At 35.4% G+C, this 26,282-nt stretch overlaps 25 non-coding genes across 25 annotated transcripts; all 25 read right to left on the reverse strand.

The window, feature by feature from the left end:
• Positions 1–295: 295 nt before the first annotated feature.
• On the reverse strand, positions 296–377 carry TRNAS-AGA (transfer RNA serine (anticodon AGA)). The gene has a single exon. It is a non-coding gene; the product is annotated as a tRNA-Ser (tRNA).
• A 511-nt stretch (positions 378–888) lies between these two features.
• On the reverse strand, positions 889–970 carry TRNAS-AGA (transfer RNA serine (anticodon AGA)). The gene has a single exon. It is a non-coding gene; the product is annotated as a tRNA-Ser (tRNA).
• A 600-nt stretch (positions 971–1,570) lies between these two features.
• Positions 1,571–1,652, reverse strand: TRNAS-AGA (transfer RNA serine (anticodon AGA)). The gene has a single exon. It is a non-coding gene; the product is annotated as a tRNA-Ser (tRNA).
• Positions 1,653–2,114: 462 nt separating this feature from the next.
• On the reverse strand, positions 2,115–2,196 carry TRNAS-AGA (transfer RNA serine (anticodon AGA)). The gene has a single exon. It is a non-coding gene; the product is annotated as a tRNA-Ser (tRNA).
• A 512-nt stretch (positions 2,197–2,708) lies between these two features.
• On the reverse strand, positions 2,709–2,790 carry TRNAS-AGA (transfer RNA serine (anticodon AGA)). The gene has a single exon. It is a non-coding gene; the product is annotated as a tRNA-Ser (tRNA).
• Positions 2,791–3,390: 600 nt separating this feature from the next.
• TRNAS-AGA (transfer RNA serine (anticodon AGA)) lies at positions 3,391–3,472 on the reverse strand. Its single transcript has one exon. It is a non-coding gene; the product is annotated as a tRNA-Ser (tRNA).
• Positions 3,473–3,921: 449 nt separating this feature from the next.
• Positions 3,922–4,003, reverse strand: TRNAS-AGA (transfer RNA serine (anticodon AGA)). Its single transcript has one exon. It is a non-coding gene; the product is annotated as a tRNA-Ser (tRNA).
• Positions 4,004–4,515: 512 nt separating this feature from the next.
• TRNAS-AGA (transfer RNA serine (anticodon AGA)) lies at positions 4,516–4,597 on the reverse strand. Its single transcript has one exon. It is a non-coding gene; the product is annotated as a tRNA-Ser (tRNA).
• Positions 4,598–5,197: 600 nt separating this feature from the next.
• Positions 5,198–5,279, reverse strand: TRNAS-AGA (transfer RNA serine (anticodon AGA)). The gene has a single exon. It is a non-coding gene; the product is annotated as a tRNA-Ser (tRNA).
• A 456-nt stretch (positions 5,280–5,735) lies between these two features.
• TRNAS-AGA (transfer RNA serine (anticodon AGA)) lies at positions 5,736–5,817 on the reverse strand. The gene has a single exon. It is a non-coding gene; the product is annotated as a tRNA-Ser (tRNA).
• A 512-nt stretch (positions 5,818–6,329) lies between these two features.
• TRNAS-AGA (transfer RNA serine (anticodon AGA)) lies at positions 6,330–6,411 on the reverse strand. Its single transcript has one exon. It is a non-coding gene; the product is annotated as a tRNA-Ser (tRNA).
• Positions 6,412–7,010: 599 nt separating this feature from the next.
• Positions 7,011–7,092, reverse strand: TRNAS-AGA (transfer RNA serine (anticodon AGA)). The gene has a single exon. It is a non-coding gene; the product is annotated as a tRNA-Ser (tRNA).
• Positions 7,093–7,548: 456 nt separating this feature from the next.
• Positions 7,549–7,630, reverse strand: TRNAS-AGA (transfer RNA serine (anticodon AGA)). Its single transcript has one exon. It is a non-coding gene; the product is annotated as a tRNA-Ser (tRNA).
• A 512-nt stretch (positions 7,631–8,142) lies between these two features.
• TRNAS-AGA (transfer RNA serine (anticodon AGA)) lies at positions 8,143–8,224 on the reverse strand. The gene has a single exon. It is a non-coding gene; the product is annotated as a tRNA-Ser (tRNA).
• Positions 8,225–8,824: 600 nt separating this feature from the next.
• On the reverse strand, positions 8,825–8,906 carry TRNAS-AGA (transfer RNA serine (anticodon AGA)). The gene has a single exon. It is a non-coding gene; the product is annotated as a tRNA-Ser (tRNA).
• Positions 8,907–9,358: 452 nt separating this feature from the next.
• Positions 9,359–9,440, reverse strand: TRNAS-AGA (transfer RNA serine (anticodon AGA)). Its single transcript has one exon. It is a non-coding gene; the product is annotated as a tRNA-Ser (tRNA).
• Positions 9,441–9,952: 512 nt separating this feature from the next.
• TRNAS-AGA (transfer RNA serine (anticodon AGA)) lies at positions 9,953–10,034 on the reverse strand. Its single transcript has one exon. It is a non-coding gene; the product is annotated as a tRNA-Ser (tRNA).
• Positions 10,035–10,634: 600 nt separating this feature from the next.
• Positions 10,635–10,716, reverse strand: TRNAS-AGA (transfer RNA serine (anticodon AGA)). Its single transcript has one exon. It is a non-coding gene; the product is annotated as a tRNA-Ser (tRNA).
• A 600-nt stretch (positions 10,717–11,316) lies between these two features.
• Positions 11,317–11,398, reverse strand: TRNAS-AGA (transfer RNA serine (anticodon AGA)). Its single transcript has one exon. It is a non-coding gene; the product is annotated as a tRNA-Ser (tRNA).
• Positions 11,399–11,908: 510 nt separating this feature from the next.
• TRNAS-AGA (transfer RNA serine (anticodon AGA)) lies at positions 11,909–11,990 on the reverse strand. Its single transcript has one exon. It is a non-coding gene; the product is annotated as a tRNA-Ser (tRNA).
• A 612-nt stretch (positions 11,991–12,602) lies between these two features.
• Positions 12,603–12,684, reverse strand: TRNAS-AGA (transfer RNA serine (anticodon AGA)). The gene has a single exon. It is a non-coding gene; the product is annotated as a tRNA-Ser (tRNA).
• A 512-nt stretch (positions 12,685–13,196) lies between these two features.
• Positions 13,197–13,278, reverse strand: TRNAS-AGA (transfer RNA serine (anticodon AGA)). Its single transcript has one exon. It is a non-coding gene; the product is annotated as a tRNA-Ser (tRNA).
• Positions 13,279–13,791: 513 nt separating this feature from the next.
• Positions 13,792–13,873, reverse strand: TRNAS-AGA (transfer RNA serine (anticodon AGA)). Its single transcript has one exon. It is a non-coding gene; the product is annotated as a tRNA-Ser (tRNA).
• Positions 13,874–15,743: 1,870 nt separating this feature from the next.
• TRNAS-AGA (transfer RNA serine (anticodon AGA)) lies at positions 15,744–15,825 on the reverse strand. Its single transcript has one exon. It is a non-coding gene; the product is annotated as a tRNA-Ser (tRNA).
• A 10,328-nt stretch (positions 15,826–26,153) lies between these two features.
• TRNAS-AGA (transfer RNA serine (anticodon AGA)) lies at positions 26,154–26,235 on the reverse strand. Its single transcript has one exon. It is a non-coding gene; the product is annotated as a tRNA-Ser (tRNA).
• Between the last annotated feature and the right edge of the window lie 47 nt (positions 26,236–26,282).

Below are 26,282 nucleotides of genomic sequence, written 5' to 3' on the forward strand. Positions count from 1 at the left end.
CATTTTTTGCCATGTTTTTCATATTTTAATCACCTTATACAAAAATAGGTTTTATAGATAAATCATTAAATCATTTAAAGCTTAACTGAAAGTCAAGCAAATAAAGACAGGAATTGTAATGTACAATCTTAATAAAAACTTCAAGAAACTAAATAAAGTACTTGTGAAGTATTCGTATTTGGAGAGAGAGAGAGAGAGTGAAATGTGGATCCTCATGCCAAATTCTCGAAATTTCACAGGTATTCCAGCGTTCACTATTATTTCACTTCTCCCTATTAAAATTTACCCATTTTCTCGCAGTGAGTAGGATTCGAACCTACGCGGGAAGATCCCATCTGATTTCTAGTCAGACGCCTTAACCACTCGGCCATCACTGCTTGGAAAACATTACAGAAGTTGAATTGATAGATCAACAAAAATATGCAAACGTTTAAATGCAACATAAGTGAAACAGGATTTAAATATGATAAGAAAAATCATGGTAAAACTTTCTTTCAAGCAAAATAGGTGGTTATACCTCTTTATCCATCTTTAAGCTTGAAAGTGTAACATTAACTACTTTTCAATGCAGGACATGGCCCATACTACAAGGTGACTTTCAGCTGACAGTATAGATAGATTACATATTTTGCCGACAATCATTCTGTCATTTAATTTTTATTGCGATGGCAATTATTACAGTATTATCGCTATTATTTTCGCTGGTTTTTCAGTTCTTAATAACCATTTGCAAAAAACTTCTCATTATATCATAAATACATTTAAAGTTTGAATTGAAATTCAAATCAATAAAGGCATGAATTATGAATCCTGCTGATTTCGTAACTGGCACACATGCTCCAGTGTTCACTGCTATGTTACTTCACTCGATTAAAACTGCCCATTTTTCGCAGTGAGTAGGATTCGAACCTATGCGGGAAGATCCCATCTGATTTCTAGTCAGACGCCTTAACCACTCGGCCATCACTGCTTAGAAAATATTCCAAATGATGAAGTGATAGATCAACAAAATCATAGATCCGTTAACAGCAGCAAAGGTAAAACTTATCTCAAATGTGATGGGAAAATTCTTGCTAAAACTTTGCTTTCAAACAACATAAGAGGATATATATCTCTTTATATTTACATTTGAAGGTGTAATTTTAACTTCTGTTTCAATGCAGGACAAGATCCCTACCGTGACTTTCATCCGACGGCATAAAATATTACAGATTTTGTATACAATAATTCTCATGTAAGCATTATTTCAATATTATTGTGATGGTCATTAATACTGCATTATCACAAATTTTATTAGCCTTGTTTTCCATTATTCTAATCACCATGTGCAAAAAAAGCTTTTATAGATAAATCATTTTAAGCTTAAGAGAAAGTCAAGCAAATAAAGTCACAAATTGTAATGTATAACTTATTAAGTACTTCAAGAAATGAAATAAAGTACTAGTGAAGTATTCTTATTTGGAGAGAGAGAAAGGCAATGTTAGCATCCTGCTGTGAAACTCTTGCACTAGTACAGGAACTCCTGAGGTTCTCTATAGTATTCCTCCCCATTAAAAGCTGCACATTTTCTCGCAGTGAGTAGGATTCGAACCTACGCGGGAAGATCCCATCTGATTTCTAGTCAGACGCCTTAACCACTCGGCCATCACTGCATAGAAAACATTACAGATGTTGACTTGATAGATCAACAAAATCATGGAACCGTTAACAGCTGACGTCATAGAATATTACAGATTTTGTATACAATAATTCTCATATAACCATTATTTCATTATTATTGTGATGCCCATTATTACTGCAATATCAAATAATTTTTTGCCATGTTTTTCATATTTTAATCACCTTATACAAAAATAGGTTTTATAGATAAATCATTAAATCATTTAAAGCTTAACTGAAAGTCAAGCAAATAAAGACAGGAATTGTAATGTACAATCTTAATAAAAACTTCAAGAAACTAAATAAAGTACTTGTGAAGTATTCGTATTTGGAGAGAGAGAGAGAGAGAGAGAGAGAGTGAAATGTGGATCCTCATGCCAAATTCTCGAAATTTCACAGGTATTCCAGCGTTCACTATTATTTCACTTCTGCCTATTAAAATTTACCCATTTTCTCGCAGTGAGTAGGATTCGAACCTACGCGGGAAGATCCCATCTGATTTCTAGTCAGACGCCTTAACCACTCGGCCATCACTGCTTAGAAAACATTACAGAAGTTGAATTGATAGATCAACAAAAATATGCAAACGTTTAAATGCAACAAAAGTGAAACAGGATTTAAATATGATAAGAAAAATCATGGTAAAACTTTTCTTTCAAGCAAAATAGGTGGTTATACCTCTTTATCCATCTTTAAGCTTGAAAGTGTAACATTAACTACTTTTCAATGCAGGACATGGCCCATACTACAAGGTGACTTTCAGCTGACAGTATAGATAGATTACATATTTTGCCGACAATCATTCTGTCATTTCATTTTTATTGCGATGGCAATTATTACAGTATTATCGCTATTATTTTCGCTGGTTTTTCAGTTCTTAATAACCATTTGCAAAAAACTTCTCATTATATCATAAATACATTTAAAGTTTGAATTGAAATTCAAATCAATAAAGGCATGAATTATAAATCCTGCTGATTTCGTAACTGGCACACATGCTCCAGTGTTCACTGCTATGTTACTTCACTCGATTAAAACTGCCCATTTTTCGCAGTGAGTAGGATTCGAACCTACGCGGGAAGATCCCATCTGATTTCTAGTCAGACGCCTTAACCACTCGGCCATCACTGCTTAGAAAACATTCCAAATGATGAAGTGATAGATCAACAAAATCATAGATCCGTTAACAGCAGCAAAGGTAAAACTTATCTCAAATGTGATGGGAAAATTCTTGCTAAAACTTTGCTTTCAAACAATATAAGAGGATATATATCTCTTTATATTTACATTTGAAGGTGTAATTTTAACTTCTGTTTCAATGCAGGACAAGATCCCTACCGTGACTTTCATCCGACGGCATAAAATATTACAGATTTTGTATACAATAATTCTCATGTAAGCATTATTTCAATATTATTGTGATGGTCATTAATACTGCATTATCACAAATTTTATTAGCCTTGTTTTCCATTATTCTAATCACCATGTGCAAAAAAAGCTTTTATAGATAAATTATTTTAAGCTTAAGAGAAAGTCAAGCAAATAAAGTCACAAATTGTAATGTATAACTTATTAAGTACTTCAAGAAATGAAATAAAGTACTAGTGAAGTATTCTTATTTGGAGAGAGAGAAAGGCAATGTTAGCATCCTGCTGTGAAACTCTTGCACTAGTACAGGAACTCCTGAGGTTCTCTATAGTATTCCTCCCCATTAAAAGCTGCACATTTTCTCGCAGTGAGTAGGATTCGAACCTACGCGGGAAGATCCCATCTGATTTCTAGTCAGACGCCTTAACCACTCGGCCATCACTGCATAGAAAACATTACAGATGTTGACTTGATAGATCAAGAAAATCATGGAACCGTTAACAGCTGACGTCATAGAATATTACAGATTTTGTATACAATAATTCTCATATAACCATTATTTCATTATTATTGTGATGCCCATTATTACTGCAATATCAAATAATTTTTTGCCATGTTTTTCATATTTTAATCACCTTATAGAAAAATAGGTTTTATAGATAAATCATTAAATCATTTAAAGCTTAACTGAAAGTCAAGCAAATAAAGACAGGAATTGTAATGTACAATCTTAATAAAAACTTCAAGAAACTAAATAAAGTACTTGTGAAGTATTCGTATTTGGAGAGAGAGAGAGAGAAAATGTGGATCCTCATGGCAAATTCTCGAAATTTCACAGGTATCCCAGCGTTCACTATTATTTCACTTCTGCCTATTAAAATTTACCCATTTTCTCGCAGTGAGTAGGATTCGAACCTACGCGGGAAGATCCCATCTGATTTCTAGTCAGACGCCTTAACCACTCGGCCATCACTGTTTAAAAAACATTACAGAAGTTGAATTGATAGATCAACAAAAATATGCAAACGTTTAAATGCAACAAAAGTGAAACAGGATTTAAATATGATAAGAAAAATCATGGTAAAACTTTTCTTTCAAGCAAAATAGGTGGTTATACCTCTTTATCCATCTTTAAGCTTGAAAGTGTAACATTAACTACTTTTCAATGCAGGACATGGCCCATACTACAAGGTGACTTTCAGCTGACAGTATAGATAGATTACATATTTTGCCGACAATCATTCTGTCATTTAATTTTTATTGCGATGGCAATTATTACAGTATTATCGCTATTATTTTCGCTGGTTTTTCAGTTCTTAATAACCATTTGCAAAAAACTTCTCATTATATCATAAATACATTTAAAGTTTGAATTGAAATTCAAATCAATAAAGGCATGAATTATAAATCCTGCTGATTTCCTAACTGGCACACATGCTCCAGTGTTCACTGCTATGTTACTTCACTCGATTAAAACTGCCCATTTTTCGCAGTGAGTAGGATTCGAACCTACGCGGGAAGATCCCATCTGATTTCTAGTCAGACGCCTTAACCACTCGGCCATCACTGCTTAGAAAACATTCCAAATGATGAAGTGATAGATCAACAAAATCATAGATCCGTTAACAGCAGCAAAGGTAAAACTTATCTCAAATGTGATGGGAAAATTCTTGCTAAAACTTTGCTTTCAAACAACATAAGAGGATATATATCTCTTTATATTTACATTTGAAGGTGTAATTTTAACTTCTGTTTCAATGCAGGACAAGATCCCTACCGTGACTTTCATCCGACGGCATAAAATATTACAGATTTTGTATACAATAATTCTCATGTAAGCATTATTTCAATATTATTGTGATGGTCATTAATACTGCATTATCACAAATTTTATTAGCCTTGTTTTCCATTATTCTAATCACCATGTGCAAAAAAAGCTTTTATAGATAAATCATTTTAAGCTTAATAGAAAGTCAAGCAAATAAGGTCACAAATTGTAATGTATAACTTATTAAGTACTTCAAGAAATGAAATAAAGTACTAGTGAAGTATTCTTATTTGGAGAGAGAGAAAGGCAATGTTAGCATCCTGCTGTGAAACTCTTGCACTAGTACAGGAACTCCTGAGGTTCTCTATAGTATTCCTCCCCATTAAAAGCTGCACATTTTCTCGCAGTGAGTAGGATTCGAACCTACGCGGGAAGATCCCATCTGATTTCTAGTCAGACGCCTTAACCACTCGGCCATCACTGCATAGAAAACATTACATATGTTGACTTGATAGATCAACAAAATCATGGAACCGTTAACAGCTGACGTCATAGAATATTACAGATTTTGTATACAATAATTCTCATATAACCATTATTTCATTATTATTGTGATGCCCATTATTACTGCAATATCAAATAATTGTTTGCCATGTTTTTCATATTTTAATCACCTTATACAAAAATAGGTTTTATAGATAAATCATTAAATCATTTAAAGCTTAACTGAAAGTCAAGCAAATAAAGATAGGAATTGTAATGTACAATCTTAATAAAAACTTCAAGAAACTAAATAAAGTACTTGTGAAGTATTCGTATTTGGAGAGAGAGAGAGAGAGAGAGTGAAATGTGGATCCTCATGCCAAATTCTCGAAATTTCACAGGTATTCCAGCGTTCACTATTATTTCACTTCTGCCTATTAAAATTTACCCATTTTCTCGCAGTGAGTAGGATTCGAACCTACGCGGGAAGATCCCATCTGATTTCTAGTCAGACGCCTTAACCACTCGGCCATCACTGCTTAGAAAACATTACAGAAGTTGAATTGATAGATCAACAAAAATATGCAAACGTTTAAATGCAACAAAAGTGAAACAGGATTTAAATATGATAAGAAAAATCATGGTAAAACTTTTCTTTCAAGCAAAATAGGTGGTTATACCTTTTTATCCATCTTTAAGCTTGAAAGTGTAACATTAACTACTTTTCAATGCAGGACATGGCCCATACTACAAGGTGACTTTCAGCTGACAGTACAGATAGATTACATATTTTGCCGACAATCATTCTGTCATTTCATTTTTATTGCGATGGCAATTATTACAGTATTATCGCTATTATTTTCGCTGGTTTTTCAGTTCTTAATAACCATTTGCAAAAAACTTCTCATTATATCATAAATACATTTAAAGTTTGAATTGAAATTCAAATCAATAAAGGCATGAATTATAAATCCTGCTGATTTCGTAACTGGCACACATGCTCCAGTGTTCACTGCTATGTTACTTCACTCGATTAAAACTGCCCATTTTTCGCAGTGAGTAGGATTCGAACCTGCGCGGGAAGATCCCATCTGATTTCTAGTCAGACGCCTTAACCACTCGGCCATCACTGCTTAGAAAACATTCCAAATGATGAAGTGATAGATCAACAAATCATAGATCCGTTAACAGCAGCAAAGGTAAAACTTATCTCAAATGTGATGGGAAAATTCTTGCTAAAACTTTGCTTTCAAACAACATAAGAGGATATATATCTCTTTATATTTACATTTGAAGGTGTAATTTTAACTTCTGTTTCAATGCAGGACAAGATCCCTACCGTGACTTTCATCCGACGGCATAAAATATTACAGATTTTGTATACAATAATTCTCATGTAAGCATTATTTCAATATTATTGTGATGGTCATTAATACTGCATTATCACAAATTTTATTAGCCTTGTTTTCCATTATTCTAATCACCATGTGCAAAAAAAGCTTTTATAGATAAATCATTTTAAGCTTAAGAGAAAGTCAAGCAAATAAAGTCACAAATTGTAATGTATAACTTATTAAGTACTTCAAGAAATGAAATAAAGTACTAGTGAAGTATTCTTATTTGGAGAGAGAGAAAGGCAATGTTAGCATCCTGCTGTGAAACTCTTGCACTAGTACAGGAACTCCTGAGGTTCTCTATAGTATTCCTCCCCATTAAAAGCTGCACATTTTCTCGCAGTGAGTAGGATTCGAACCTACGCGGGAAGATCCCATCTGATTTCTAGTCAGACGCCTTAACCACTCGGCCATTACTGCATAGAAAACATTACAGATGTTGACTTGATAGATCAACAAAATCATGGAACCGTTAACAGCTGACGTCATAGAATATTACAGATTTTGTATACAATAATTCTCATATAACCATTATTTCATTATTATTGTGATGCCCATTATTACTGCAATATCAAATAATTTTTTGCCATGTTTTTCATATTTTAATCACCTTATACAAAAATAGGTTTTATAGATAAATCATTAAATCATTTAAAGCTTAACTGAAAGTCAAGCAAATAAAGACAGGAATTGTAATGTACAATCTTAATAAAAACTTCAAGAAACTAAATAAAGTACTTGTGAAGTATTCGTATTTGGAGAGAGAGAGAGAGAGAGAGTGAAATGTGGATCCTCATGCCAAATTCTCGAAATTTCACAGGTATTCCAGCGTTCACTATTATTTCACTTCTGCCTATTAAAATTTACCCATTTTCTCGCAGTGAGTAGGATTCGAACCTACGCGGGAAGATCCCATCTGATTTCTAGTCAGACGCCTTAACCACTCGGCCATCACTGCTTAGAAAACATTACAGAAGTTGAATTGATAGATCAACAAAAATATGCAAACGTTTAAATGCAACAAAAGTGAAACAGGATTTAAATATGATAAGAAAAATCATGGTAAAACTTTTCTTTCAAGCAAAATAGGTGGTTATACCTCTTTATCCATCTTTAAGCTTGAAAGTGTAACATTAACTACTTTTCAATGCAGGACATGGCCCATACTACAAGGTGACTTTCAGCTGACAGTATAGATAGATTACATATTTTGCCGACAATCATTCTGTCATTTAATTTTTATTGCGATGGCAATTATTACAGTATTATCGCTATTATTTTCGCTGGTTTTTCAGTTCTTAATAACCATTTGCAAAAAACTTCTCATTATATCATAAATACATTTAAAGTTTGAATTGAAATTCAAATCAATAAAGGCATGAATTATAAATCCTGCTGATTTCGTAACTGGCACACATGCTCCAGTGTTCACTGCTATGTTACTTCACTCGATTAAAACTGCCCATTTTTCGCAGTGAGTAGGATTCGAACCTACGCGGGAAGATCCCATCTGATTTCTAGTCAGACGCCTTAACCACTCGGCCATCACTGCTTAGAAAACATTCCAAATGATGAAGTGATAGATCAACAAAATCATAGATCCGTTAACAGCAGCAAAGGTAAAACTTATCTCAAATGTGATGGGAAAATTCTTGCTAAAACTTTGCTTTCAAACAACATAAGAGGATATATATCTCTTTATATTTACATTTGAAGGTGTAATTTTAACTTCTGTTTCAATGCAGGACAAGATCCCTACCGTGACTTTCATCCGACGGCATAAAATATTACAGATTTTGTATACAATAATTCTCATGTAAGCATTATTTCAATATTATTGTGATGGTCATTAATACTGCATTATCACAAATTTTATTAGCCTTGTTTTCCATTATTCTAATCACCATGTGCAAAAAAAGCTTTTATAGATAAATCATTTTAAGCTTAATAGAAAGTCAAGCAAATAAAGTCACAAATTGTAATGTATAACTTATTAAGTACTTCAAGAAATGAAATAAAGTACTAGTGAAGTATTCTTATTTGGAGAGAGAGAAAGGCAATGTTAGCATCCTGCTGTGAAACTCTTGCACTAGTACAGGAACTCCTGAGGTTCTCTATAGTATTCCTCCCCATTAAAAGCTGCACATTTTCTCGCAGTGAGTAGGATTCGAACCTACGCGGGAAGATCCCATCTGATTTCTAGTCAGACGCCTTAACCACTCGGCCATCACTGCATAGAAAACATTACAGATGTTGACTTGATAGATCAACAAAATCATGGAACCGTTAACAGCTGACGTCATAGAATATTACAGATTTTGTATACAATAATTCTCATATAACCATTATTTCATTATTATTGTGATGCCCATTATTACTGCAATATCAAATAATTTTTTGCCATGTTTTTCATATTTTAATCACCTTATACAAAAATAGGTTTTATAGATAAATCATTAAATCATTTAAAGCTTAACTGAAAGTCAAGCAAATAAAGACAGGAATTGTAATGTACAATCTTAATAAAAACTTCAAGAAACTAAATAAAGTACTTGTGAAGTATTCGTATTTGGAGAGAGAGAGAGAGAGTGAAATGTGGATCCTCATGCCAAATTCTCGAAATTTCACAGGTATTCCAGCGTTCACTATTATTTCACTTCTCCCTATTAAAATTTACCCATTTTCTCGCAGTGAGTAGGATTCGAACCTACGCGGGAAGATCCCATCTGATTTCTAGTCAGACGCCTTAACCACTCGGCCATCACTGCTTAGAAAACATTACAGAAGTTGAATTGATAGATCAACAAAAATATGCAAACGTTTAAATGCAACATAAGTGAAACAGGATTTAAATATGATAAGAAAAATCATGGTAAAACTTTTCTTTCAAGCAAAATAGGTGGTTATACCTCTTTATCCATCTTTAAGCTTGAAAGTGTAACATTAACTACTTTTCAATGCAGGACATGGCCCATACTACAAGGTGACTTTCAGCTGACAGTATAGATAGATTACATATTTTGCCGACAATCATTCTGTCATTTCATTTTTATTGCGATGGCAATTATTACAGTATTATCGCTATTATTTTCGCTGGTTTTTCAGTTCTTAATAACCATTTGCAAAAAACTTCTCATTATATCATAAATACATTTAAAGTTTGAATTGAAATTCAAATCAATAAAGGCATGAATTATAAATCCTGCTGATTTCGTAACTGGCACACATGCTCCAGTGTTCACTGCTATGTTACTTCACTCGATTAAAACTGCCCATTTTTCGCAGTGAGTAGGATTCGAACCTATGCGGGAAGATCCCATCTGATTTCTAGTCAGACGCCTTAACCACTCGGCCATCACTGCTTAGAAAATATTCCAAATGATGAAGTGATAGATCAACAAAATCATAGATCCGTTAACAGCAGCAAAGGTAAAACTTATCTCAAATGTGATGGGAAAATTCTTGCTAAAACTTTGCTTTCAAACAACATAAGAGGATATATATCTCTTTATATTTACATTTGAAGGTGTAATTTTAACTTCTGTTTCAATGCAGGACAAGATCCCTACCGTGACTTTCATCCGACGGCATAAAATATTACAGATTTTGTATACAATAATTCTCATGTAAGCATTATTTCAATATTATTGTGATGGTCATTAATACTGCATTATCACAAATTTTATTAGCCTTGTTTTCCATTATTCTAATCACCATGTGCATAAAAAGCTTTTATAGATAAATCATTTTAAGCTTAAGAGAAAGTCAAGCAAATAAAGTCACAAATTGTAATGTATAACTTATTAAGTACTTCAAGAAATGAAATAAAGTACTAGTGAAGTATTCTTATTTGGAGAGAGAGAAAGGCAATGTTAGCATCCTGCTGTGAAACTCTTGCACTAGTACAGGAACTCCTGAGGTTCTCTATAGTATTCCTCCCCATTAAAAGCTGCACATTTTCTCGCAGTGAGTAGGATTCGAACCTACGCGGGAAGATCCCATCTGATTTCTAGTCAGACGCCTTAACCACTCGGCCATCACTGCTTAGAAAACATTCCAAATGATGAAGTGATAGATCAACAAAATCATAGATCCGTTAACAGCAGCAAAGGTAAAGCTTATCTCAAATGTGATGGGAAAATTCTTGCTAAAACTTTGCTTTCAAACAACATAAGAGGATATATATCTCTTTATATTTACATTTGAAGGTGTAATTTTAACTTCTGTTTCAATGCAGGACAAGATCCCTACCGTGACTTTCATCCGACGGCATAAAATATTACAGATTTTGTATACAATAATTCTCATGTAAGCATTATTTCAATATTATTGTGATGGTCATTAATACTGCATTATCACAAATTTTATTAGCCTTGTTTTCCATTATTCTAATCACCATGTGCAAAAAAAGCTTTTATAGATAAATCATTTTAAGCTTAATAGAAAGTCAAGCAAATAAAGTCACAAATTGTAACGTATAACTTATTAAGTACTTCAAGAAATGAAATAAAGTACTAGTGAAGTATTCTTATTTGGAGAGAGAGAAAGGCAATGTTAGCATCCTGCTGTGAAACTCTTGCACTAGTACAGGAACTCCTGAGGTTCTCTATAGTATTCCTCCCCATTAAAAGCTGCACATTTTCTCGCAGTGAATAGGATTCGAACCTACGCGGGAAGATCCCATCTGATTTCTAGTCAGACGCCTTAACCACTCGGCCATCACTGCTTAGAAAACATTCACAAGTTGAATTGATAGATCAACAAAAATAGCAAACGTTTAAATGCAACAAAAGTGAAACAGGATTTAAATATGATAAGAAAAATCATGGTAAAACTTTTCTTTCAAGCAAAATAGGTGGTTATACCTCTTCATCCATCTTTAAGCTTGAAAGTGTAACATTAACTACTTTTCAATGCAGGACATGGCCCATACTACAAGGTGACTTTCAGCTGACAGTATAGATAGATTACATATTTTGCCGACAATCATTCTGTCATTTCATTTTTATTGCGATGGCAATTATTACAGTATTATCGCTATTAATTTTGCTGGTTTTTCAGTTCTTAATAACCATTTGCAAAAAATTCTCATTATATCATAAATACATTTAAAGTTTGAATATAAATTCAAATCAATAAAGGCATGAATTATAAATCCTGCTGATTTCGTAACTGGCACACATGCTCCGGTGTTCACTGTTATGTTACTTCACTCGATTAAAAACTGCCCATTTTTCGCAGTGAGTAGGATTCGAACCTACGCGGGAAGATTCCATCTGATTTCTAGTCAGACGCCTTAACCACTCGGCCATCACTGCTTAGAAAACATTCCAAATGATGAAGTGATAGATCAACAAAATCATAGATCCGTTAACAGCAGCAATGGTAAAACTTATCTCAAATGTGATGGAAAAATTCCTGCTAAAACTTTTCTTTCAAACAACATAAGAGGATATATCTCTTCATATTTACATTTGAAGGTGTAATTTCAACTTCTGTTTCAATGCAGGACAAGGTCCCTACCGTGACTTTCATCTGACTTCATACAATATTACAGATTTTGTATACAATAATTCTCATATAACCATTATTTCATTATTATTGTGATGCCCATTATTACTGCAATATCAAATAATTTTTTGCCATGTTTTTCATATTTTAATCACCTTATACAAAAATAGGTTTTATAGATAAATCATTAAATCATTTAAAGCTTAACTGAAAGTCAAGCAAATAAAGACAGGAATTGTAATGTACAATCTTAATAAAAACTTCAAGAAACTAAATAAAGTACTTGTGAAGTATTCGTATTTGGAGAGAAAGAGAGAGAGAGTGAAATGTGGATCCTCATGCCAAATTCTCGAAATTTCACAGGTATTCCAGCGTTCACTATTATTTCACTTCTGCCTATTAAAATTTACCCATTTTCTCGCAGTGAGTAGGATTCGAACCTACGCGGGAAGATCCCATCTGATTTCTAGTCAGACGCCTTAACCACTCGGCCATCACTGCTTAGAAAACATTACAGAAGTTGAATTGATAGATCAACAAAAATATGCAAACGTTTAAATGCAACAAAAGTGAAACAGGATTTAAATATGATAAGAAAAATCATGGTAAAACTTTTCTTTCAAGCAAAATAGGTGGTTATACCTCTTTATCCATCTTTAAGCTTGAAAGTGTAACATTAACTACTTTTCAATGCAGGACATGGCCCATACTACAAGGTGACTTTCAGCTGACAGTATAGATAGATTACATATTTTGCCGACAATCATTCTGTCATTTCATTTTTATTGCGATGGCAATTATTACAGTATTATCGCTATTATTTTCGCTGGTTTTTCAGTTCTTAATAACCATTTGCAAAAAACTTCTCATTATATCATAAATACATTTAAAGTTTGAATTGAAATTCAAATCAATAAAGGCATGAATTATAAATCCTGCTGATTTCGTAACTGGCACACATGCTCCGGTGTTCACTGCTATGTTACTTCACTCGATTAAAACTGCCCATTTTTCGCAGTGAGTAGGATTCAAACCTACGCGGGAAGATCCCATCTGATTTCTAGTCAGACGCCTTAACCACTCGGCCATCACTGCTTAGAAAACATTACAGAAGTTGAATTGATAGATCAACAAAAATATGCAAACGTTTAAATGCAACAAAAGTGAAACAGGATTTAAATATGATAAGAAAAATCATGGTAAAACTTTTCTTTCAAGCAAAATAGGTGGTTATACCTCTTTATCCATCTGTATGCTTGAAAGTGTAACATTAACTACTTTTCAATGCAGGACATGGCCCATACTACAAGGTGACTTTCAGCTGACAGTATAGATAGATTACATATTTTGCAGACAATCATTCTGTCATTTCATTTTTATTGTGATGGCAATTATTACAGCATTATCGCTATTATTTTTGCTGGTTTTTCAGTTCTTAATAACCATTTGCAAAAAACATCTCATTATATCATAAATACATTTAAAAATTGAATTGAAATTCAAACCAATAAAAGCAAGAATTATAAATCCTGCTGATTTCGTAACTGGCACACATGCTCCGGTGTTCACTGCTATGTTACTTTACTCGATTAAAATCTGCCCACTTTTCGCAGTGAGTAGGATTCGAACCTACGCGGGAAGATCCCATCTGATTTCTAGTCAGACGCCTTAACCACTCGGCCATCACTGCATAGAAAACAATGCTCGTTTTAATAAGATAGATCATCAAAAGTCAAAAAGCAGCAAGTTCGGATTCTGCTCATAAAGTTAAAAGAGAATTAATGTAAAATCTTGGCTTTCAAGCACTCTGTGACGAGCCGAGAGAGGGTTGAGAACTCAAAGGCAGGATGCAATCAACAGAGTTAATTTATTAAGGAACACTGTCCTTTATATACAAAACCTCAAGGCAACAGGTCATAAGATGCTCGAGAGACAGACAATGTTACAAAGCAAAACAGCAGACATGAATTTTCATGTTCGTTTTAGTGCCAGGGAAGAGCGAAGATACAAGCATAATATATACAAAAGGAATTATGTACAATTGTGTGACACACGGTTTGTACATGGCTCCCCCTCTAAAAATGACATTCTGAACATGTTAAATAGGTGCCCTGAATCTGGAGAGGTAGTAGTAAAAACTGCGCCGATTAGCGGCAGTGAGTGGCTGTAGAATTCGATGGTTGGGGTGCGAGCGAGTGGTGGATGATGGGTGGCTGTGTTGCCGCTCCGGCTCGTCACGGGGTAGGCGAGTGTGTCCTACGGCATTCATAGGCGTGTGTGTCCTACGGCATTCATAGGCCTGTCCTACGGCATTCATAGGCGAGTGTGTCCTACGGCATTCATAGGCGTGTGTGTCCTACGGCATTCATAGGCATGTCCTACGGCATTCATAGGCCTACGGCGTTCATAGGCGTGTATGTCCTACGGCATTCATAGGCGTGTATGTCCTACAGCATTCAAGTCAGCTTCGGTTGAAGTTAAATAGGTGTCCTCTTCGTCACGAGTGGAGGCGTTGATGGAGGTTTTGAAAGTCATGAAGTGGCTGTCCATAAGGGCACGAAGTAGGTTCACCTCACGAGGAGAGCTGTCTGCGGCAGGTTGCAGGCGAGTGATACTGGTCATTTTCCCGAGGGTGAGCGAAACCCTTTGGTCTCCCAACGGTTGTTGAGAGAGCTGAAAAGGCGTTGCTATACGGGCGGCTGGCGACGGTGAGTACTGCTGCAGAAGGTATGCGTTGACAGCGTCATAGTAACGGTGAGAGGTGGAGGGAGGGGGGGGAGGCGGGAGGAGCGAGTCACTCCAGGGTCACCAATGTGACGAGCCGAGAGAGGGTTGTGAACTCAAAGGCAGGATGCAATCAACTGAGTTAATTTATTAAGGAACACTGTCCTTTATATACAAAACCTCAAGGCAACAGGTCATAACATGCTCGAGAGACAGACAATGTTACAGAGCAAAACAGCAGACATGAATTTTCATGTTCGTTTTAGTGCCAGGGAAGAGCGAAGATACAAGCATAATATATACAAAAGGAATTATGTACAATTGTGTGACACACGGTTGGTACAACTCCAAAATGATGTACCTCAAGTTCAGAGTCTACTATTTACTCAAATTTACTCATGAAGATTTAAATCTAACTGCATTGTAAGGCAGGACCCTAGCTCTAGCTAACTTTCAAATGCCAGCAAGAGTTAATGAAAGCATTTTATAGTTTGCAAATAATCATCATTCTCATAGAGCAATCATAAATTTTTATGACCTTCATGACAACAACATCACTAATATCAACATTAGTTATATTCTAATTATTTTTAGCAGAAAAACAGAGATATTCTCCATAAATCGAAATAATTTAAGATCAAACAATAATGGAGGAAGTTATGACTGTCAAACATTAGAAACTGTTAAAACGCCTTGCTTGGAAAGGGCTAAGTATGACTGGAATATTGAGAGAGAGAAAGGCAATGTTTGCATCCTGCTGTGAAACTCATGTACTAGTGCAGGAATTCCTGGGGTTCACTTTACTATTTCTTCCTATTAAAAGCTGCACATTTTCTCGCAGTGAGTAGGATTCGAACCTACGCGGGAAGATCCCATCTGATTTCTAGTCAGACGCCTTAACCACTCGGCCATCACTGCATAGAAAACACGGCATAGTTTATTAAGATAGATTACAAATTATATACAAACTTTATAGTAGCAAAGACAAATTCTGCCTCTAAAGTGAAAAGAGAATTAATGCAAAAACATTTCTTTCAAACACCGTAAGATGATGTGCCTAGTCCCGAGTCCATTATTTACATAAATTTACATTTGAAGACGTGGATTTAACTGCATTGCATGATAGGACCTTGTTCCTAGCTTTCAACTGCTAGCAAGAGTAAAGGGATAGGCTTACATTATATAGTTTACAAATTATCATTCTTATATAGAGTCCTTTCATTATACGTCATCAAACTTTCGGTCCGCCATCTTGGAGGACAAACAAAGACGCGTTCAGTGAATAGCTGTGGTTGAACTGTTGAATAGTTAGCCATATCATCACATTCACATTCACACAATGCCCAGTTTTTGCGCTATTGTTGGCTGTGGGAATCGAGGACAGAGAGGACAAGAGTTTCTACCGCATACCGGCAGTTATTCAGAATCAGGACAAAGATACAGAAGAATTATCCAAGCGCAGACGTGACTTGTGGTTGACCAGAATATCACGGGCTGATCTACGTGAATCCTCACTACCCTACGCATGTATCTGTTCTGATCATTTCATATCAGGTCAGTCTCAGCTAGGCCCTAAAAGTATCATTATTCCTGTGTAAACATGCTATATGCGATCGCATGGGTGACTTCACAAGTATCATCGTCAGTTCAGTGTGTAGTGTGTGTGGGGGAGGGGGCATCTCAATTTTTAAACATCAAAAGGGGCATCTCAGATTTTCAAAACAAAAATTAAAAGCGCCCATATTGGCTACATTAACAAAGGCTACTTACCTAGGTCTCTATTTCGTCAAGGTGCTCATGCCTATATATAATTAAGTGTATATTTATATTTATTTTAATTTGTGTATTAAATTGTGCAGACATACAGGCCTATGTGATGAATAAACATTGATTATAGATAATAATATCTGAAAGCTGGTTTAACCAGAAGGGGTCTTCAGCTTATATATGAAACATCAAAAAAATAATTAAACTTGCGCATTTAATTTCAAGGAGGCAAAACGATCATCCAAGAGCATTACAATAGAGTTTGTCCATCATATATTTATACGTATATAAGAAATTATAGCATTTGTAACCAAACGCAAACACAATGGTTAGGCATGAACTGATAAAGATTTGACATTATAATGCAAAACTTTTACATACATTTTGACAATCAAAAATTATAATACACTAGGTTAGGCTAAATGATCAATATTAGCTTTATAATTATAAACACTCTCTTCATTGGCCCAGTGTTTATCTAATTTTGGACTTAAAAACATTAAAGGGAAAAACAACAAATTCTGGAAGCAGATTATTCAATGGAAATTATCCTCAATATTTTGACTGAATGAATTCTGCATCTGGTATGGATCTAGGCCATCAATTGGATCGAGTTTCTGCTTGTAAAAACGCTTATCATCACCCGACAATTGTTTGACAAAGTCGCTCTCATTGTCCATATTCGCTGTAGCAGCCGCCATGTTTTCGCTTTGTATGTCCTCCAGCATGGCCGCCGGCGATTCCCAGTGACGTCATTGAAAGGACTCTATAGCATTCATTTTAATTTAATAATCATCATTACTGCAAGACCGCCAATATAATCACTTGGCCATCTTCTCATTACCTTAAGCAGAGACACGCAATGATTGTTAGGAAAAAAAATCTCCATGAATTATAATCTTAATTAAAGATCAAGCTAATAAAGGCGGTAATTGCGATGGATAAACTCATTTAAGCATGAAATAAAACGCTTTGCTGTGAAAGAGCTAAGTATGACTTTCTGAGAGAGAGAGAGAGAGAGAGAGAGAGAGAGAGAGAGAGAGAGAGAGAGAGAGAGAGAGAGAGAGAGAAATTTCTGTAAGTAATAAAAGTTTAAAAAAGTATTGTAATTAAAATCCCAGTGGGGGGAATCGGTCAAAGGTGTGAATAATAATAATAATGATAGAAATATAATATAATTATATGATTATTATGATTATGATAATGATAGTAATAATATTTAATGATAATGATAGTAGTAATATTTAATGATGATAATATTCACTAATATATAATGATATTTAATAATAATTAATAATAATAATAATTTCCCATCACAAAATTCATCTTGTCAAATTTTAAATATTCCATCTCCTTACAGCTTGTGGTTCCTAATTTTTTCTTTTTCTTTTTTCTTTTTTTTCTGTCTTTTCCCCCTTCATGTGTGTGAGAGGACGACTAGTCAAACACACACTGAATTTTTACGAATTTATTCTAAAAATGTACAAATAAACCGATAAACATATAGTTACCTCTACAACACGCACACTCCCCCTCCCCTCTCAGGCATGACAAAATCAATCTGGTATCTTTTTTTAATGCTAGTAGGCGTGCAATTAGCTTCAAATTTCCCTCTGTTTTGGGAAATATTCAGTTATAATATACAAGCGCGCGCACAGATTCAACCCTTCCAACCCCTCCCCATTTCCTGTTGTAGGCAGTTTCGGCAATTTGTAAGAGAATGTGGTTTCCAAGTTTACCTGTCTGGTTACCCCCTCTTACCAGGGTATGACCACTGCCCCCCTATCCGTGAGACGGCGAGAGACTGAGTACTCATACGTTTGACAATGCTGCCCAGTTTGACAGGAAAGATACTGCCGCTAGAGAGTTATGGGGTTCTTTGACTGGTCAGACAATACTACATTGGATCCTTCTCTCTGGTTACGGTTCACTTTCCCTTTGCCTACACATACATCGAATAGTCTGGCGTATTCTTTTCAGATTTTCCTCTGTCCTCATACACTTGACAACACTGAGATTAACAAACAATTTTTCTTCATCCAAGAAGTTAACTACTGCACTGCAATTGTTCAGTGGCTACTTTCCTCTTGGTAAAGGTAGAAGAGAGACTCTAGTAATGGTAAGCAGCTCTTCCAGGTGGAGGACACCCAAAATCAAACCATTGTTCTCTAATCTTGGGTAGTGCCAAAGCCTCTGTACCATGGTCGTCCACTGTCTTGGGTTAGAGCTCTCATGCTTGAGGGTACGCTCGGGTACAGTATTCTATCTAATTTCTCTTCCTCTTGTTTTGTTAAAGTTATTATAGTTTATATAGGAAATATTAGTGTTAATGTTACTGTTTTTAAAATATTCCATTTTTCCTTTTTTCCTTTCCTCACTGGGCAATTTTTCCTGTTGGAGCCCCTGGGCTTTAGCATTCTGCTTTTCCAACTAGGGTTGTAACTTAGCAATTAATATAATATATGTGCATATATATATGTATATATATATATATATATATATATATATATATATATATATATATATATATATATATATGTTTATATATAATTATTATTCATCATCATCATCAGCTGTTACTAGTCTGCTACAGAATTAAAAAAAAGGCATCAGACATGTCCTTCCACTCCTGTCTGTTTTATTGTCTTTCTATTCTAGTCCACACCCGCAAAGTTTCTAAGTTCGTCAATCCATCGTCTTCTCATCTTTCCCCTGCATATTTTGCAATCTCTAGGGACTCATTTTCTTATTCTTAATGTCCATCTATTATATGCCATTCTCATACTATGTCCTGCCTATGTCCAATTTATTTTTACCATGTTGCTCTTTTTCTGTCTCTTGGTGTTAATCCTATCATTATTCTTTCTCTAACTCTTTAAGATGTAACTAGCTTATGTTTTAGAGCTCGAGTAAGGTTCAAAGTTTCTGATGCATAAGTTAATATTGGTTGGACCATCTGATTAAATAATTTTATTTTTAGAGAAAGTGGCATTTTATTTTAAATCTCATTCTGTTTACCAAAAGCACTATCTCATGCTTACCCTTCTTTTAATTTCGGTCTCGTGTCCTGAGGAAACCCTTTCTGTCTGTCCCAAGTACGTATATTCATTAATGATAATTATATATACATTATATATTTATATACACACACACACGCACACACACACACACATATATATATATATATATATATATATATATATATATGTAGATATATATATCTATATATATTTACATATATATATATATATATATATATATATATATATATATATAAATATATATATATATATATATATATATATATATATACATACATTGTTTATAACGTAATATAGTCATTTTTTTAGGGTAAGAATTCTTTTTATTCCGAATCGTTAATGTGACGTCTCATTCGATTGCAAAGTGGTAATATGTCTTGACTTTTTCGATTACGAATTGTTGATATTACTTGATTCGTTCGATTGCGAAGTGTCAATATGACTTGACACAATTGATTGCGAAGTGTTAATATAAGTACTAGACTTGACCTATTTGATTGTGAAGTGTTAATATGACTTGGCTCTTTCGATTGTGAAGTGTTAATAAGACTTGAATCTTTCAATTTCAAAGTGGTAATATGACTTGACTCTTTCGGTTGTGAAGTATTAATATGACTTGACTCTTTTTGAGAGAGAGAGAGAGAGAGAGAGAGAGAGAGAGAGAGAGAGAGAGAGAGAGAGAGAGAGAGAAGTAGGATGGTATGGGGCTAGAGATACATATGTAGTGAAACTACGAGAAAACCAAACTCGTTAACTGGTACATGTAATGCAGGCATTCACTTCATTATTTCTCCCTGTTAAAAACCAAATTTTTCGCAGTGAGTAGGATACGAACCTACGCGGGAAGATTCCATCTAATTTCTAGTCAGACGCCTTGATGAAGGAATGACTTGAAGTTTTCTGGTATCCTGACATCGGTCATTGACGCCGGTATCGTTTTATAAATAAAGAATAAAAGAATATTCAAACAAAGTCATATAAGCAAATATTTTATAAAAGTTAAATAGCCTCCAGATGACCTGCTTTTGAAATAAATTTGAATATGCCGCTAGCATTGTAAGACACATCATGTCCAAGCGCCTTAGCCAGGATAAACCTCCCATCCTCATTAGAGCCTCAAACAGATATCTATTTTTGTCTGTGCTATAAGTGGGCATTCAGTCAATAAATGCTTCACTGTCAAGGGTATCAAACAGTCGTCACAATATGGTTGGTGTTGGGCAGCCAGCAGAAACTTATGTCTTCCGTGTGTGACCAGTGAGTAGACGACAAAAAGTAGTCTTCCACTTTCGGGGCATCGCGTTATACCTCCAAGGGGATATAACATTACTTATTTCTCTCATTATTTTCAGCTAAACTATTCCAATGCTGTTGCCAATTATTATAGTTAAAATTATTAATTGTAGGTAAGAAATCATCGGAAGGAATGGCATACCTTTTGGGTAGCAACTCGGCTGCAGCATTCTTTGCCAGTGAATCTGCCTCTTCATTTCCAGACACACCTACGTGTGCCGAAACCCAGCAAATTTTAACTGTTATATCTTTCAGGCCATTAATTAAAAGCCACTCTAAAATCTTTAAAACTAAAGGGTTACAAGAACCAAACCCTTCTAAAGCTTGTAGGACACTTCTTGCATCACTAAAAATTGTAAAATTGCCCTCCTATTTTAATGCTGTTTCCTCAATAGCAGTTAGTATGCCATATAGTTCGGCAGTAAATATGGAAGATATTAGAGGAAGTACACCGTATAGTTAAAAGAACTACTATTTACTCCAAATCCAACGCCAGCATCAGATTTGGAGCCATCAGTATGAATAAAGATCGATTCCTTATGTTCTTTCTCATGTTCCATAAAAAGAGACCTGGCTTTTAATTCAGACGTTCTTTTTTATATCAATGAAATATCTACAAAAAGATATCTCTGGTAATTACCATGGAGGGGTAGGGGATATCCTAAATAGAAGAATTGATTTACCCGAAAACCATAAATTTGAGGAGATTTTGGGTGTAATTCGAATTATTTGCAATGCCTTTCAAAGTTTGCAGTCTGACAGGCTAAAGAATTAGGAAGTCTTTGCAACCTAAAACAATACCAAACAATAAAAGACTTTCGGTAAATGTCTAAAGGTAATCCTCCAGCGTTAACATAGAGACTTGGGATAGGAGAAGTTCTAAAAGCTCCTGTGGACAATCTAATGCCAGCATGACGTATAAAATCGAAAATCTTATAATCGGCTTCTGGTGGATGAGGAGTATATTTCACACCCATAACTAATTTTTGAAAAAAATCAAGCCCTTGTATGATTTATAAATCGTTTTATGGTTGCCCCCCCCCCCCATGATGTATGGGAGAATACTTTTTAAAAATTCAGTGCCTCAAAACATTTAGCTTTTAATGCCTTTAAGTTAGAAACCCATGTGAGCCTACAATCAAATATCACTCGTAAAAATTTAGATTCACTTGCACATGGAATCCGTTGACCTTCGATGTATACATCCGGGCCTGGATGTACTCCCCCAATATGACAGAAATGGACAACAGTAGTTTTGCTTGTCGAAAACTTAAATTCATTCATATCAGCCTACTGAATAATTTTGTCAATTGAGAGTTTGTTTTCTCTCAGCCATTGACATTTTAGCTCCAGCCAATGACACGGAGAGATAATGTTGAGAGAATATCTTGAGGAATGACAGAGTATATCCCATTAATGGCTAGTGCAAAGATTCTTAGCACACTACCCTGGGGAACTCCTCCTTCCTGACATTGCCTCTGATAGAGCTTCTCCCACTCTCGCTTAAAAAAAATCTGTGAAATATATGATTAAATGATTAATGGTAGCTCTCCTCGTAATACCAAAATATGAATGGTTTTTAAGTATACCGTTTCTCCATGTTGCATTGCAAGCCTTTTCAAGATAAAAAAAGACTTACATGGTGTTGTTTGGAAGCATAGGTTTCACAAATAGAGGGCTAGAGTCGTATCAACACATCAGTCGTTGAGTGCATTTTTATAAATCCATGCTGGATAGGTGATAAAATACCCTCCTTTTCCAGTTACCACATCAGTCTTGCATTGACCATGTTCTCCATGATCTTATATAAGCAAGATGTCAATGCAAGTGGTTAATAGTTTGCTGCTAAAAACTCATCCTTACTGGGTTTTAAAAAGGCTAAAATAATGGCTAGTTCCCAAGCAATTGGATAACTATGATCAAGGCATACCCTTTTAATAATGTTTTAAATAAATAACGGTATTAATAGGTACATGCTTAATCATTGCATAAGAATTCCATTGGGACCAAGGGCTGTATCATTACACATAGCAAGTGCGAAAACAAATTCTCTTTCAGTACAAGGAGAATTGTATGACTTTCCTTCCTGTTTCAAAATGAAAAATTTTATTTTCTTCAATGCTCCTATACTGGTGACCAGGAGCTGTTTCACACTTGCATGATACATTTGAGAAATGATCAGCCAGGGCATTGCTAACCTCAGTTGGTCCTGTCACATACTGACCATTCACCTTCAACACTGGTGGTGTGTTGGGGGTAAATTTGCCTGCTATCTTATTTACTTTCCTTCACAGCAGATGGTGGTGTTCTACTGTTGACTGAGGAAACAAAAGATATCAAAGATTGGAGCCAAGCTTATTTCATGGCACAACGGAACTGTGCTCTATATTTTTTTGTATATTTCCAAATTCTCTTCTGTACGGCATCAACGAAATCTAGTCTAAGATTTTCTTGCGGCTCTATGCAAGGCAGTTAATTCTGAAGACCACCAGGGGACTGGTCGTTGTTTGAATAACCCTGTGGTTTTGGGAATCTAATTGATTCCCGCTGTATGTAGAGTTCTATTCAGTAAGTCTATGGCATTAACAACACACACTGTTCATCACTCCCCTCGATTTCACTTAGCTCACAAAATTTAACCCAGTCCACCTTGTCAAGATTCCATCGTGGCAAGCTTTGTAAAGGTGGGCCATTTTTGGTGTTTATAATGATAGGTGCATGATAACTAGTATGCCAATCATGTAATGTCCTCCAATCGAAATCAAGATGGCAGTTAGAGCTTCCAATATGAAGGTCAATGCATGACAAAGTACCTGTCTGAATATGAAAGTATGTGGGCTTTCTTGTAATAAGGAGTCCGGCATCCTCATTTTCCACAATTGATGATATAATATAGCCTGTGGTGTTTGCTAACCCGCCCCCCCCCCCCCCCCCCCCCCAATAAAGGATGTCTACCATGCAAATCTCAAAGTAAAAGAAAAGGTTGTGGGAATTTTTTAATCACCTATATTAAATTATCATACAAAATGCTATCATTTGGAGGCAAGTACAGAGAGCAAATTTGTAATTTCTCCCTATATCAATCTGTACAACCACTGTCTGTACTGTATGAATAGACAAAGATATTTTGGGAATATCTTGACAAATGTTTATGAGGCTTCCGCCATGGCTCCCTACTCGGTGATCATATGGTATTTCATAGCTAATATTTTCACTAGGATAAGGAGTATTGTCATCAAGGTTGCTCTCTTGTAGACATATAATTATGGGGAAGTGCTCATGAATGAAGAGCTTAAGTTCTTCATATTTGGCCCTTAAATCCTGACAATTCCTTTGCAGAATGGATGAAAAACTATGGTTTATTTTATGGCAGAACCTTTGGACGACTTCTTTCCATTAGCAATTTTTGATCTAACACTATTCCCGGTGGTTTTATCAGAAAGAGGTCTTGATAGATTGAATATTGTGTTTGTGATTTTCTTTTTGTCCTTTTTATATAATTGTGGGGAGAATGGTGGACCTCAACTTGAATTTGTGATTTATTTAAATTATCTTCTGGTTGATCAAAAACATCAACAGACAAAACATCATATTCATTTGACATCATAACTGTTTCTTATGGAAGGGGGTGAGAGAGATGGAGGTCTCTCTCTTTTCCGATTAATAGGTGGTGAGCTACCAGGTTTTTGCACCTTCCCCACTACAGGTGCACCTGTTAACTTGGTTTCAAGTGGAACCTCCATCAAATTAGGCAAGGACATGGCCTAAGAGAGGTTAGTACTATTGTTGGTAATGGGGTTGTACAGAAATGAGCGATGCCCCAGCTTTAAAACATCTTGGCAAAGCCTCAAAAGGCCATATGCTTACTTTGTCATGCAAACCTTTATCATCATTAGATGATGTATTTCTTTTGTTGGAATTGCTGGTAATACTACGTGGGTTTGATGTCCACCGTTGTATATTTTTTTCTTGATTTTAATGCCTTTGCATAGCTGTTTGATTTATTCGGTAGTATTTTGGCATGTCCCACACATAAGTGTTTTTCACTAGATTTGTTGAGGGCAGCTTCTTCTAACTTATAAAGCTCACAGCTCTTTATCAGCTAATATTTTCACTTGGACAAGGAGTATTGTCATCAAGTTCAAACAACTCGCCTCAAGTGTACACTCTCCTTGACGAGATCTGGAATAAATGCTACAGATTTTTTCACTTTTGCAAACTTTAGAAGGGTGTCCAAATGTGAAAGGTCGAATTTTAATTTTCATTTTCAATAACGATATAGAAAGGCTCATAGGCATTCTGGAAAGTAAGGATAATCATTGACATCCCAGGAACCTTATGCACTTTCCTCACTGTTAATGGGCGCATAGCCATTATTTCCTCTTCTGTAAATTCTTACAGGCCTTTATTGAAGACTAAAATTTAAGTGGGGTTTGACGTCTAACATATCATTTAAATGCTTTATATTGCTTATCATAATTAATATCTATTGGAATTTGGGTAACATGAAGGATTCGAAGTTTTCCTGTGCTACCCGACTTACTTGGTTTTATAACATTAGTAGAGGGGCCTTTTTTGTTCCTAGGTCGTTAACAGAATTTTCCTTAATTGAATTAGCAGAGGTCGTCAACAGTGCTGGGGGAAAGTCAGCTTATCCAGGAGATGGGGTGTCTGTTACTTGAAAAATCCATAACGCAGGGGTCGAGATTGGTTGGATGGTTAGGTTTACCTGCTCGAGAATATTGAGGCATCATATATCAGAAAGAAATTTGCATTCTTCACTATCAGCGCAATGAGAATATACTTCCTAGACGGTTCACTCCAATCCCTACCCGGAGGATAGCACCAAAACAGATATAGAGGCACAAGTGTAGGCTCAACTCGCCTGTTAGGACTGAGACCAAGAAACTATGGAATCATCCTCCCAACATCTGTAATGATGGGCTTCCGGCCAGAAGCTGAGAGTCCATCCCGAGCATTGGATTCCTCTGGATTCTGAAGACCCACCCCTTGGGAATAGTTCCACCAAAAAGGTCCAAACCATCTTTGGAATGCCTGAGATCATCCAATACTCACATATATCTTTGAATGCTAATACCTCCCAACTATGATACATCAATGCCTGCTAAAATCTTAGCTCATTTTCGCAGTGAGTAGGATTCGAACCTACGCGGGAAGATCCCATCTGATTTCTAGTCAGACGCCTTAACCACTCGGCCATCACTGCGTAGAAAATGTCGGAAATGTTGTAGGATAAGACTTTAACCCCAAAGT

The sequence above is a fragment of the Palaemon carinicauda genome, chromosome 31 (assembly GCF_036898095.1).
Source record: "Palaemon carinicauda isolate YSFRI2023 chromosome 31, ASM3689809v2, whole genome shotgun sequence".
NCBI lineage: Eukaryota > Metazoa > Arthropoda > Malacostraca > Decapoda > Palaemonidae > Palaemon > Palaemon carinicauda.